This window comes from Hylobates moloch, unplaced genomic scaffold (assembly GCF_009828535.3).
Source record: "Hylobates moloch isolate HMO894 unplaced genomic scaffold, HMol_V3 SCAFFOLD_19, whole genome shotgun sequence".
In the NCBI taxonomy this organism is placed as follows: Eukaryota; Metazoa; Chordata; class Mammalia; order Primates; family Hylobatidae; genus Hylobates; species Hylobates moloch.
This window is the reverse complement of record NW_026652294.1, coordinates 36,271,530-36,283,851: the sequence shown is the minus strand read 5'-3', so window position 1 is coordinate 36,283,851 and position 12,322 is coordinate 36,271,530. Positions and strand designations below refer to the sequence as shown.

The 12,322-nt window shown below is 48.9% G+C and overlaps 1 protein-coding gene across 1 annotated transcript in view; it reads right to left on the bottom strand.

Annotated features, from left to right (window-relative positions):
* Positions 1-11,359: 11,359 nt before the first annotated feature.
* LOC116458836 (uncharacterized) overlaps positions 11,360-12,322 on the bottom strand; it is a 43,087-nt gene continuing 42,124 nt past the window's right edge. The window contains exon 6 of the mRNA XM_058431075.1: positions 11,360-12,195. The gene's annotated coding sequence lies outside the window, so the exon portion shown is untranslated. The remainder of the gene's footprint in view (positions 12,196-12,322) is intronic.

The window sequence follows — 12,322 nt, the reverse complement described above, 5'->3', positions numbered from 1 at the left end:
AGAGTATGGTTTCAGGATCATTCATGCACATTATATTTATTCTGCCCTTTATTTCTATTATTATTACATTGTAATTATAATGAAATAATTATACAACTCACCGTAACGTAGAATCAGTGGGAGCCCTGAACTTGTTTTCCTTCAACTAGACAGTCCTATCTGGGGATGATGGGAGATAGTGACAGATCATCAGGCATCAGATTCTCATAAGGAGCGCAGAACCTAGATCCCTGGCATGCGCAGTCCACAATGGTGTTCGCACTCCTATCATAATCCAATGCCCCTGCTGACCTGACAGGAGGCAGATTTCAGGTAGTCATGCAAACGATGGGGAGAAGCTGTAAATACAGATGAGGCTTCGCTCACTCACCCAACACTCACCTCCTGCTATGCAGCCCAGTTCCTAACAGGCCCTGGACCCCTGTTCTAGAGGGTATCTTTCTGGGTTATCTGATCTCAATTCTCTGTAAAGTATGGATGACTGATAGCAATGCAAAAATAATTCTTGTTTATAGAGATGAATATTCTGTCTGGTCCTATAGAAGTTGCATTGATTTTCTTCCCCACCCCCTTTGTTAAAAAACAATCCGCTTAACATTTGCTCGTCCTGTTACCCAAATGAACTTGGGTCGGCCTGCCTGACCCAGCAAAGCTAAAACACTGGCATGAGGATCGCAGGCAGAGAAAGTGGGGCATTTATTACAGGGTGCCAAGCAAGGAGAATCTGGCAGATCCTGCTTAAGATTTGAACTCTCTGATGGCTTACAGACAAAGGTTTTTATTTTTTATATTTATTTATTTTTGAGGCAGGGTCTTGCTCTGTCACCCAGGCTGGAATGCAGTGGCACGATCTCGGCTCACTGCAACCTCTGCTTCCCGGGTTCAAGTGATTCTCCTGCCTCAACCTCCTAAGTAGCTGGGATTATAGGCATGCGCCACCACACCTGGCTAATTTTTGTATTTTTAGTAGAGATGGGGTTTCATCATGTTGGCCAGGCTAGACTTGAACTCCTGATCTCAGGTGATCCACCCGCCTCAGCCTCCCAAAGTGCTGGGATTACGGGTGTGAGCCACCATGCCCGGCCAGGCAAGGGTTTTTAAAGGCAGAGAGGCAGAGGTTACAGGCAAAGTTGTAAATCAATACATACAGGCTATATATTGATTTTCCCTAAAAAGGAGGGACATCTCAAAGGGAGGGAGACCACAGGTCATAGGTAGGTTCAAAGATTTTCTGATTTGCAATTGGTTCAGGAGGCGAAGCTTTATCTAAAAATTTGGGGTCAGCAGGAAAGAATGTTAGCTTTGGCTCCTGGACACGACTTCCTCTAGGCCCCTCAGGAAGAAATTTAGAACAAAGACCAGAAGTGAGAGTTCAGTTCTCAGCTGCCCTTATCTGAAGTCTACGGGTGAGCAGATCCATTTGGTGGGTGTCCGGATTTCAGAAAAACAACTCAGGGACATGGGTAACAAAACATCTCCTCACTCTAACTTCCTTGGCTATTTTTTGTTTGTTTCTTGTTTTGTTTTGTTTTGTTTTTTGAGACAGAGTCTCGCCCTGTCGCCCAGGCTGGACTGCAATGGTGCGATCTTGGCTCACTTCAACCTCCGCCTCCCAGGTTCAAGCAATTCTCCTGCCTCAGCCTCCCAAGTAGCTGGGATCACAGGCGCCCACCACCACACCTAGCTAACTTTTTTTGTATTTTTAGTAGAGACAGGGTTTACCCCGTGTTGGCCAGGTTGGTCTTGAACTCCTGAACTCAGGTGATCTGCCCTCTTTGGCCTTCCAAAATGCTGGGATTACAGGCGTGAGTCACCGCACCTGGCCTTGGCTATTGTTTTAAGCTATTACCTTCTTATCAAGTTACTCATTTACTTCTCAGGGCTAGGCTAGGTGCCTGGAATTTTCTTTGAAGGAACTCAAGATTTTCCTTTATTTCCATGCTTAAAAGGGCTCTCAGGCCCCTAAAACAGGTCCTTGCTCTATCTCAATTCGTTTCAATCACCTTGATTTATAAATGTTACCTGGTTTTTGGATTTTCTTTTAAACCTCTTAAAACATTGGCCTTCTTTTTTTTTTGGACAGGATCTCCCTCCGTTGCCCAGACTGGGGCAGCTTTCTTCCCTCATTGATTAATAAGTGGAATAAAATTTTTTTTTTTTGAGACAAAGTCTTGCTCTGTTGCCCAAGCTAGAGCACAGTGGCTCGGTCTCGGCTCACTGTTCAAGTGATTTTCCTGCCTCAGCCTCCTGAGTAGCTGGGATTACAGGCGCCCACCACTGCGTCTAGCTAATTTTTGTATTTTTAGTAGAGACAGAGTTTTACCATGTTGTCCAGGTTGGTCTCGAACTCCTGATCTCAGGTGATCCACCCGCCTCAGCCTCCCTAAGTGCTGGGATTACAGGCGTGAGCCACCATGCCTGGCCTACTTTAGTTTTTTTCTTTAGACGGAGTTTTCGCTCTTGTTGCCCGGGGTGGAATACAATGGCGCAATCTCGGCTCACCGCAACCTCTGCCTCCCAGGTTCAAGCAATTCTCCTGCCTCAGCCTTCCCGAGTAGCTGGGAATACAGGCGCCCGCCACTGCGCCCGGCTAATTTTTTGTATTTTTAGTAGAGACGGGGTTTCACCGTGGTCTCGATCTCTTGACCTCGTGATCCGCCCGCCTCGGCCTCCCAAAGTGCTGGGATTACAAGCGTGAGCCACCGCGCCCGGCCGAGACGGGGTTTCTCTATGTTGGTCAGGCTGGTCTTGAACTCCCGACCTCAGGTGATCCACCCGCCTCGGCCTCCCAAAGTGCTGGGACTATAGGCGTGAGCCACGGCACCTGGCCTACTTTAGCCTTTTTCAAGAAAGAATTGGTACCAGGGGCAGGAGAGAGGGGACAATGGTTACGGTGTTTCACTTTAGGAAGATGAAAAAGTTCTGGGCTGAGCACAGTGGCTCACACCTGTAATCCCAGCACTTTGGGAGGCCAAGGCGGGTGGATCACGAGGTCAGGAGTTGGAGACCAGCCTGACCAACATAGTGAAACCCCGTCTCTACTAAAAATACAAAAATTAGCCAGCCACGGTGGTGGGGACCTTTAGCCCCAGCTACTCGGAAGGCCGAGGCAGGAGAATTGCTTGAACCTGGGAGGCGGAGGTTGCGGTGAACCGAGATCGCGCCATTGCACTCCAGCCTGGGCAATAAGAGCGAAACTCCGTCTCAAAAAAAAAAAAAAAAAAAAAAAAAAGATTAAAATAAGCCTTATGGTACGTACATTTTACCATGATTTTTTTTTTAAAAAGAAAACAATTTGCTAATTTTGTCATGAGCGGTACAAGGTTACAGATAACCAGGTCCATGTGTGTTTGTGTCTTTCCACAGTGTCAGGCTTTTACTGATGCTACTTAAATCACAAAAGCCACAGGCTACATGGAGTTCCCAAGGAGGCAATTCTCCTTAGTACTTCCCATCACTCAGTAGTCAGCTGCGGGCACACAGGCTCCAGCCAGTCCACAATAAATAAGTCAATATTGCAAACCGTACAGAATAACATACTTAATTGATATATAAGTGTTACGTAGTAAACATCCCACGACAAACAAAGTAACATTTAACATCAAGAGGAAAAAGAGGAGAAAGGATTAAGGAACCAGTCCAGGGGGAGCAGGAAGACCAAAGCAGTCCCGGTCTGGTGGTCTGGTGGTCTCTGGGCCCCATTAGATGTTGCAAGGAAGAGTCTTTAATGTGGCCGAGCTTTGGGGGTCAAATGCTGAGTTCTTTTGGTTTGTTTTTTGAGACGGAGTTTCACTCTTGTTGCCCAGGCTGGAGTGCAATGGCGTCATCTCGGCTCACCGCAACCTCTGCCTCTCGAGTTCAAGTGATTCTTCTGCCTCAGCCTCCCAAGTAGCTGGGATTACAGGCGCCCACCACCAAGCCCAGCTAATTTTTGTGTTTTTAGTAGAGATGGGGTTTCACCATGTTGGCCAGACTGGTCTCAAACTCCTGGCCTTGGGTGATCTGCCGCCGCCTCGGCCTCCCAAAGTGCTGGGATTACAGGCATGAGCCACCACGCCCAGCCAAATGCTGAGTTCTTATCATCAGTGATGATGATGAGTTATGGCTATTTAGAGCTGCTAGAGGCCTGCTTTGTTTTCTTCTTTTCTCTTTTTTTTTTTTTTTTGAGATGGAGTCTTGCTCTGTCGCCCAGGCTGGAGTGCAGTGGCATGATCTTGGCTCACCACAACCTCCACTTCCCGGGTTCAAGCAATTCTCCTGCCTCAGCCTCCCAAGTAGCTGGAACTACAGGCGAACGCCACCACACCTGGCTAATTTTTGTATTTTTAGTAGAGATGGGGTTTCACTATGTTGGTCAGGCTGGTCTCCAACTCCTGACCCTGTGATCCACCTGCCTCGGCCTCCCAAAGTGCTAGGCTTACAGGCATGAGCCACTGCACCCAGCCAACCGAGGCCTGTTGTTTTATAGTTAGAGTCCTCTGATGAGAACTGATGGTGGAAGAGTGTGCTTGTTTGCATCTTTATCTGGTTGGATGCAGTCTTTTTTTTTTTTTTTAATTTTTTTCTTAAGCAAAACATCTTATCCTAGTTGGCAAAGTGCTCTATGAAATATAAAATGGAATATTTTTCTTTTTTTTTTTTTTTGAGACGGAGTCTCGCTCTGTCGCCCAGGCTGGAGTGCAGTAGTGCAATCTCGGCTCGCTGCAAGCTCCACCTCCTGGGTTCACGCCATTCTCCTGCCTCAGCCTCTCCAAGTAGCTGGACTACAGGCGCCCGCCACCACGCCCGGCTAATTTTTTGTATTTTTAGTAGAGACGGGGTTTCACCGTGGTCTCGATCTCCTGACTTCATGATCCGCCTGCCTCGGCCTCCCAAAGTGCTGGGATTACAAACGTGAGCCACCGCGCCCGGCCAAAATGGAATATTTTTCTAAGATGGAGTTAGTTACGTCAAAGGTGCTCTATACAAGTTTGAATACTTTTCTGGTGGGTTCCCACGGGGAAAGCCAAAATTAGGCAAGATTTCACAGGTTCTCAGAGCCTGAACCTTTTTTAGGGTGTGTGATTTTTAAAAATAGACCTTCTTCCTCCTACCCCACCCACTCAGTTCTCAACCAAACAACAAACAATGACTGTGACCTCACCATTGATAAGGTTTCAAGGACCAGAATAGAGGAGATGGAAGGAGACTTGCTACTGTTGTGTAAGGATTGTTTTCGTAGCAAATGGTGGCAGCCTTCCTGGAACTGGCTTAGACATAAACAAAAAGTACTGAGGCCAGGCGTGGTGGCTCACACCTGTAATCCCAGCACTTTGGGAGGCCAAGGTGAGCGGATCACCTGAGGTCAGGAGTTCGAGACCAGCCTGGCCAACGTGGTGATATCCTGTCTCTACTAAAAACTACAAAAATTAGCCAGGCATGGTGGCTCACACTACTATCTGAGTAGTCCCAGATACTCGGGAGTCTGAGGCAGGAGAATCGCTTGAACTCGGGATGGGGAGGTTGCAGTGAGCCAAGACTGCACCACTGCACTCCAGCCTGGGCAACAGAGTGAGACTCTGTCTCAAAAAAAAAAAAAAAAAAAGGTACTGGGAGGATCCTGCAGGTGTTGAAGGGTGTATTCACTTCCTGTTTCTGCTGTAGCAAAATATCACACGTTTGATATTCTCTTACAGATCTGGAGGTGCTAAAGCTCAGCAGTCTGAAATGTGTTTGCAGGCAGGTTCTTTCTGTGGGCTCTGGGGAAGAACCTATTTCCTTGCCTTCTTCACCTCCTAGAGGCCGCCTGCATTCCCATGTGGCAGTGGGGAGTGAAAATCGCAAAGTGGCAGCTCTGACTGAAAACAATGTGATTGGTAAAGAGAGTGGGCAATGCGGGGGACATTTTCTCAAAGGAAAGGATTGCTTTTCACCAAAGAGGGAGTGAAGGCCTGGGAAGGCAAGATAACAGGTGTGCACTCAGCTGTGATAGAGAGGCCGACCAGGTACGCTGTTTGCAGCAAAATGGGTGTCATGCTTTGCCCCTGGAGGCGTGGAAGTGGGGCAAGAGGGTAGAGAAAAAGTTGTTCCAGCCACCACGGATGTGTAACAAGTTACTCCAAATCTTGTTGACTTAAAATAGCCACTTGGTTTGCTCATGATTTTGTGGGCCAGGAATTTAGACAGGACTGAGCCCAGCAGGTCTCACTCAGCGTTTCCCTAGCAGCTGCTCAGATGTCATCTGAAGGCCCCACAGGGCTGGACGTCCAAGCTGGCTCACTCACACGGCTGGCACGGGCTGTGTCCTGGTAGCTCAGCTGGGGCTGCCAACCCAGGGCTCTACGTGGCTTCTCCAGCATGGCGGGGTCTCAGAGTAGCTGAACTTCTTATGTCGTGGCTGGCTGGCTTCCCCCTGCCCACTGAGTGGGAGTCTTAAGAGGACGAAGTAGAAGCTTCATAATTTTTTTTTTTTTTTTTTTTTTGAGACGGAGTCTCACTCTGTCGCCCAGGCTGGAGTGCAGTGTCGCAATCTCGGCTCACTGCAAGCTCTGCCTCCCGGGTTCACGCCATTCTCCTGCCTCAGCCTCTCCGAGTAGCTGGGACTACAGGCGCCCGCCACCACGCCTGGCTAATTTTTTGTATTTTTAGTAGAGACGGGGTTTCACCGTGGTCTCGATCTCCTGACCTCGTGATCCACCCGCCTCGGCCTCCCAAAGTGCTGGGATTACAAGTGTGAGCCACCACGCCTGGCCAATTTTTTTTTTTTTTTTTTGAGACGGAGTCTCACTCTGTTGCCCAGGCTGCAGTGCAGTGGCCTGATCTCGGCTCACTGAAACCTCCAAACCCTGGGTTCAAGTGATTCTCCTGCCAGCCTCCCGAGTAGCTGGGGTTACAGGTGCCCGCCACCGCGCCCAGCTAATTTTTGTATTTTTAGTAGAGACAGGGTTTCACCATCTTGGTTGTTACACGCCTCTGTATAAGAGACCACCTGAGCAGGCTTAGTATGAGCAACAAGGCTTTTTATTCACCTGGGTGCAAGTGGGCTGAGTCAGAGAAAGGGTCAGCGAAGGGTGGTGGGAGTGGAACTGGTTTTATAGGTTTGGGGTAGGTAGTGGAAAGTTACAGTTAGGGGCAGTTTTTTTGGGCAGGGGAAGAATGTCACAAAGTGCATAGTCACAAACTGGGAGGAAGTCACAAGGCAGGATATCACAAGGTGGATGGATTAGTTAGGGTAGGGCAGGAACATATCACAATGGTGGAATGTTGCAAGGTCGGTTAATCATTAAGGCAGGAACTAGCTGTTTCGTCTTCTTTGGTGGTTCTCCTGTTCTCCAGGCTTTGTGACTCCAGGAGGCCTGTAACGTGTGGGTCACAGGGGTCACAATGGCTTGACCATGGTGTAGCCCGTTCAGAGGACCTTCCATTGGCCAGGTTGGTCTTGAACTCGTGACCTCATGATCCACCCACCTCGGCCTCCCAAAGTGCTGGAATTACAGGCGTGAGCCACCGTGCCCCGCCCAAAGCTGTGTAATTTTTTATCCTCAAAAGTTAAGCAGCTTTCCTTCCCCTACAGTCTGTGTTATAAGTGAGTCACTAACGTCAGCCTACTTTCGAGTAGAGGGGACATAGATTCCCACGGCTCAATGGGAGGAGTGTCAAAAAATGTATGAGCATATTTTAAAACCACTGCAAAGTATGTCATGGGGAGAATGTCCAGAGGAGAGATGACTGAGTTGGGTTAAATTGCCAGGCCAGGCACAGTGGCTCATGTCTGTAATCCCAGCGTTTTGGGAGGCCGAAGCAGTAAAATCTCTTGAGGCCAGGAGTTTGAGACCAGCTTGGGAAACATAGAGAGACCCCCATCTCTACAAAAAATTTAAAAATTAGCCAGGCGTGGTGGTGCATGTCTATGGTCCCAGCTCCTTGGGAGGCTTAGGTGAGAGGATCGCTTGAGCCCAGGAGTTCGAGGCTGCGTTGGGCCATGACTGCACCACTGCACTCCAGCCCGAGTGACAGGGTGAGACAGTCTCAAAAATAAATGAATAAATAAATAAATTGCCAGGCCACAGAAAATGGTTAAGTATTACAATTGGTAAATCATAAGAGTTATGGTTGATGTGGCTCCCAGTCGTTGAGTGGTAGTGGGGCTAGTGGACTCATGTTTGGGAACGAAGAGAGAAGGTTCAAGAGTGAGAACTGAAATCACTGCTGTCTCCCCATCCCTGTCCCAGGGGAAAATCCATTGCCAGCCGTTACTAGCTCCTCGAGACTGCCTGCATTTGTTGGCTTGAGACCCCTTCTTCGGATCTCCCCAGTCTCTTGCTTCTGCCAGCACATCCCCTGCCACTGACCCTGACTCTCCTGCATCCCTCTCAGAAGGATCTTGTGATTACATGAGGTCCACGTGGATAATCCTGCATGACTTCCCCACTTCAAAATCCTCAGTCATATCTGCAAAGTCCCTTTCACCATATAAAATAACATATTCATGGGTTCTGGGGATTAGGGGCCCAATGCTCCTAGTACCTTTCATGGGAATCTTTACCTCCAGAAACGGGGAGAAGTGGGCAGGGACTCCCTCCATACACAACAGATGGCTGCCTCCTGCCACACCCCCAAATACTTACACACTTGCTTTTTTACATCTGAGCTGGAACGACCCCACCTCAATGTCATGGGGGCCAAGGTGGGAGACAGAGGAGCTGCAACATCTGCTTGGCTATTGTTAGGGACAAACAAAGCAGCCACGGTCACTTAGTGATGACTCCCGGTTCCACCTGAGTGCTTTGGCCACCCATACTGCTCTTAGAGCTCTTTAAAAATGAGTTCTTGTGCTGGGAGTGGTGGCTGACACCTGTAATCCCAGGACTTTGGGAGGCCGAGGTGGACAGATCACCTGATGTTGGGAGTTCGAGACCAGCCTAACCAACGTGGAGAAACCCCGTCTCTACTAAAAGTACGAAATTAGTAGGGCATGGTGGCACACACCTGTAATCCCAGCTACTCAGGAGGCTGAGGCAGGAGAATTGCTTGAACCCAGAAGGCAGAGGTTGCAGTGAGCCGAGATCACGCCATTGTACTCCAGCCTGGGCAATAAGAGCGAAACTCTGTCTCAAAAACAAAAACAAAAACAAACAAAACTTTTTAAAAACTGCAATAAAATCTATTAATGTTCTAATTAATGTTCTATTTTATGATTTCTCTTTCTTCAGTTTTTTTCTCATGATGGGGATTAATTGACACCTGTGAGTGGCACAAAGAATAACACCTCATTTTACACATGACTTGGATGACTGAGAAGAAACAAAACGGCAGAAGCTGGGTGCCACCCGGATGTTGACCAAAAGGTTGAGTCATGAGATGAGGGGTGGACTAGAATCCCTTCTGAGTGTCCTCTAGCCTGATGGTCTCTGTAGCTTTAAGAGGTGAACATCTTGTGTGTCCAGCCATCCCTATGGGGAAGTCAGAGGGACCAGAATCCTGAGGAGAAAGCACCACAGATGACCACTAGAGGGTGCCCTTCATTCTCCTTGACCCCCTCTGGTCCAATTGCTAACCTAGGGCCCCCAGGGACCTCTTTAGCTGCCCAGACCAGCAGGTGGCATTTCAGATGTGCAGAAAGAACACAACTGCCCCAACTTCCCGCCCTCCTCTTGTGGTGGAAAGACAAATGGTGGAGTCGGGGAAGAATGTAGATAGCGAGGAAGTGGGTAGATCCAGATGCTGTGGTGTGTGTCCCTAAACTTTGCTCTCAAGCCTCTGCCTGCCCAACACATTCACTCTTTTTTTTTTTTTTTTGCGACGGAGTCTCGCTCTGTCGCCCAGGCTGGAGTGCAGTGGCTTGATCTCGGCTCACTGCAACCTCCACCTCCCAGGTTCAAGCGATTCTTCTGCCTCAGCCTCCCAAGTAGCTGGGACTACAGGCGCCTACCACCATGCCTGGCTAATTTTTGTATTTTTAGTAGAGACGGGATTTCACCATGTTGGCCAGGCTGGTCTCAAACTCCTGACCTCATGATCCACCTGCCTTGGCCTCCCAAAGTGCTAGGATTTCAGGCGTGAGCCACTGTGCCCGGCCTAGAAGAAAATTTTAAATTGGCTTTTAGGAAGGTTTTTTAGCAGCTAAACTTTGGATGAGCCTAATAAGAAAGAGTTCAGGCCTTGGCCAGGTGCAGTGGCTCATCCCTGTAATCCCAGCACCTTGGGAGGCTGAGGCAGGCGGATCACTTGAGGTCAGGAGTTCGAGACCAGCCTGGCCAACATGGTGAAACCCCGTCTCTACTAAAAATACAAAAAATTAGCTGGGCATGGTGGTGCATGCCCGTAGTCCCAGCTACTCAGGAGGCTGAAGCAGAATTGCTTGAAGCCGGGAAGCAGAGGTTGCAGTGAGCCGAGATCACACCACTGCACTCTAGCCTGGGCAACAGAGCGTGACTCCGACTCAAAAAAAAAAAGATTAGACAGGCATGGTACTGCATATGAGTTGTCCAGCTACTTGGGAGGCTGAGGCAGGAGGATTACTTGAGCCCAGGAGTTGGAGGCTGCAGTGAGCTGTGGTCACGCCATTGCACTCCAGCCTAGGTCACAGAGAGAGACTCTGTCTCAACCTCCCCGCCTCCCCATAACCTCAGTTTAAAGTCCTCTTCTTGGCTGTGCAAACTTGATTCAGTGATGTAACCTCGCTGAGCTTTGATGTTCTCACCTGTAAAATGGTGATGATAATCTTCAGGGTCAGTGAAGATGAAGTGAGATGTAAGAAAAGGGATGTAAAACACTGGTTTCAGGCTCTAGTCCCAGTCCCAGCAGATGCTTCACAATGGGATCTATCAATTCAAATCAATTCAGTGGCTTGCTGAAACTGGCCCAGACAGGCCCATGGAAGCCAGCTGAGGGTGTATGTCTCTTCCCAATTCCAAGCCTCCCGATGCCCTTCTTGGTAGCTTGAAATCGGCCACGGAGGGAAGATTTACATCATAGAAATTAGTGGCCAGGCACAGTGGCTCACGCCTGTAATCCCAGCACTTTGGCAGGTGGAGGAGGGGAGATCACGGGGTCAAGAGATCGAGACCAGCCTGGTCAACATGGCGAAACCCTGTCTCTACTAAAAATACAAAAATTAGCCAGATGTGGTGGCACACACCTGCAGTCCCAGCTACTTGGGAGCTACTTGGGAGGCTGAGGCAGGAGAATTGCTTGAACCTGGGAGTCGGAGGTTGCAGTGAGCCGAGATTGCGCCACTGCACTCCAGCCTGGTGACAGAGCAAGACTGCATCTCAAAAAAAAAAAAAAAAAAAAAAAAGGAAAAAGAAAAAAGAAATTAGTAAACACTGCAAATCTGGAATCTTCTGAGCCATATGTTTTGTTTTGTTTTGTTTGAGATGGAGTCTTGCTCTGTTGCCCAGGCTGGAGTGCAATGGTGTGATCTTGGCTCACTGCAACCTCCGCCTCGGGGGTCCAAGCAATTCTCCTGCCTCAGACTCTTGAGTAGCTGGGACTACAGGCGCACACCAAAATGCCCGGCTAATTTTTGTATTTTTAGTAGAGATGGGGTTTCACCATGCTGGCCAGGCTGGTCTTGAACTACTGACTTCAGGTGATCCGCCTCCTTGGCCTCCCAAAGTGCTGGGATTACAGGCGTGAGCCACCGCACCCGGCCAGAGCCAGGTGTTTGTTAAATTTACCAGACATATATCAGACATTATCAGATATTTATCAGACATATCTGGTTATTATAATTATTACTGAAATGAATAACAACTCATTTGTTCTGGGCAGATACAATGCACATCTGTTTGCCTATTTTTACTGTGACTGCTCATTTGAGTCAGAACCAGCCAATTCAACAAAATGGTTAATTGGTTTCCCCACCCCAACCCCCATGTTCAGAGGCCGTGGGCCTCGCTGGGAGTTCTGTCTCACAGTGTTGTAAGAGGGGACCCAACTCAGTCAAAATGCTCCACTGGCCACATTTCTCAAGGTCGTCACTCACCCGCCTTTAGAAACAGGAAGGCTGTCCCTTGCTTCCTCCAAGCAGAAGATGTGTCAGCAGTTCCAAGGTGCACAGGAGGTTTCAAGAGTCACCCTCGTGGTGAGATGGTGAGTTTGTCACACATGAGCTGGTTTCTTACCTGGATCTGTCTCTGCATGGGAGCTGGCGTCCTGTCGCTCTTCTTGAGACTGAGTTGCCACATCCAGGAATGCTCAGGGCAAACTCATCTGTGGGGACACCAAACCCACCCCCACTGCCAAGTCTCCACCCTGGCCCCTGCCAGGACCCCCTACCACACCATGAGGGTCCTCTGGTAGGCCTTGCGGGAGCGACACGGGGCAGTGAGAAGATTCT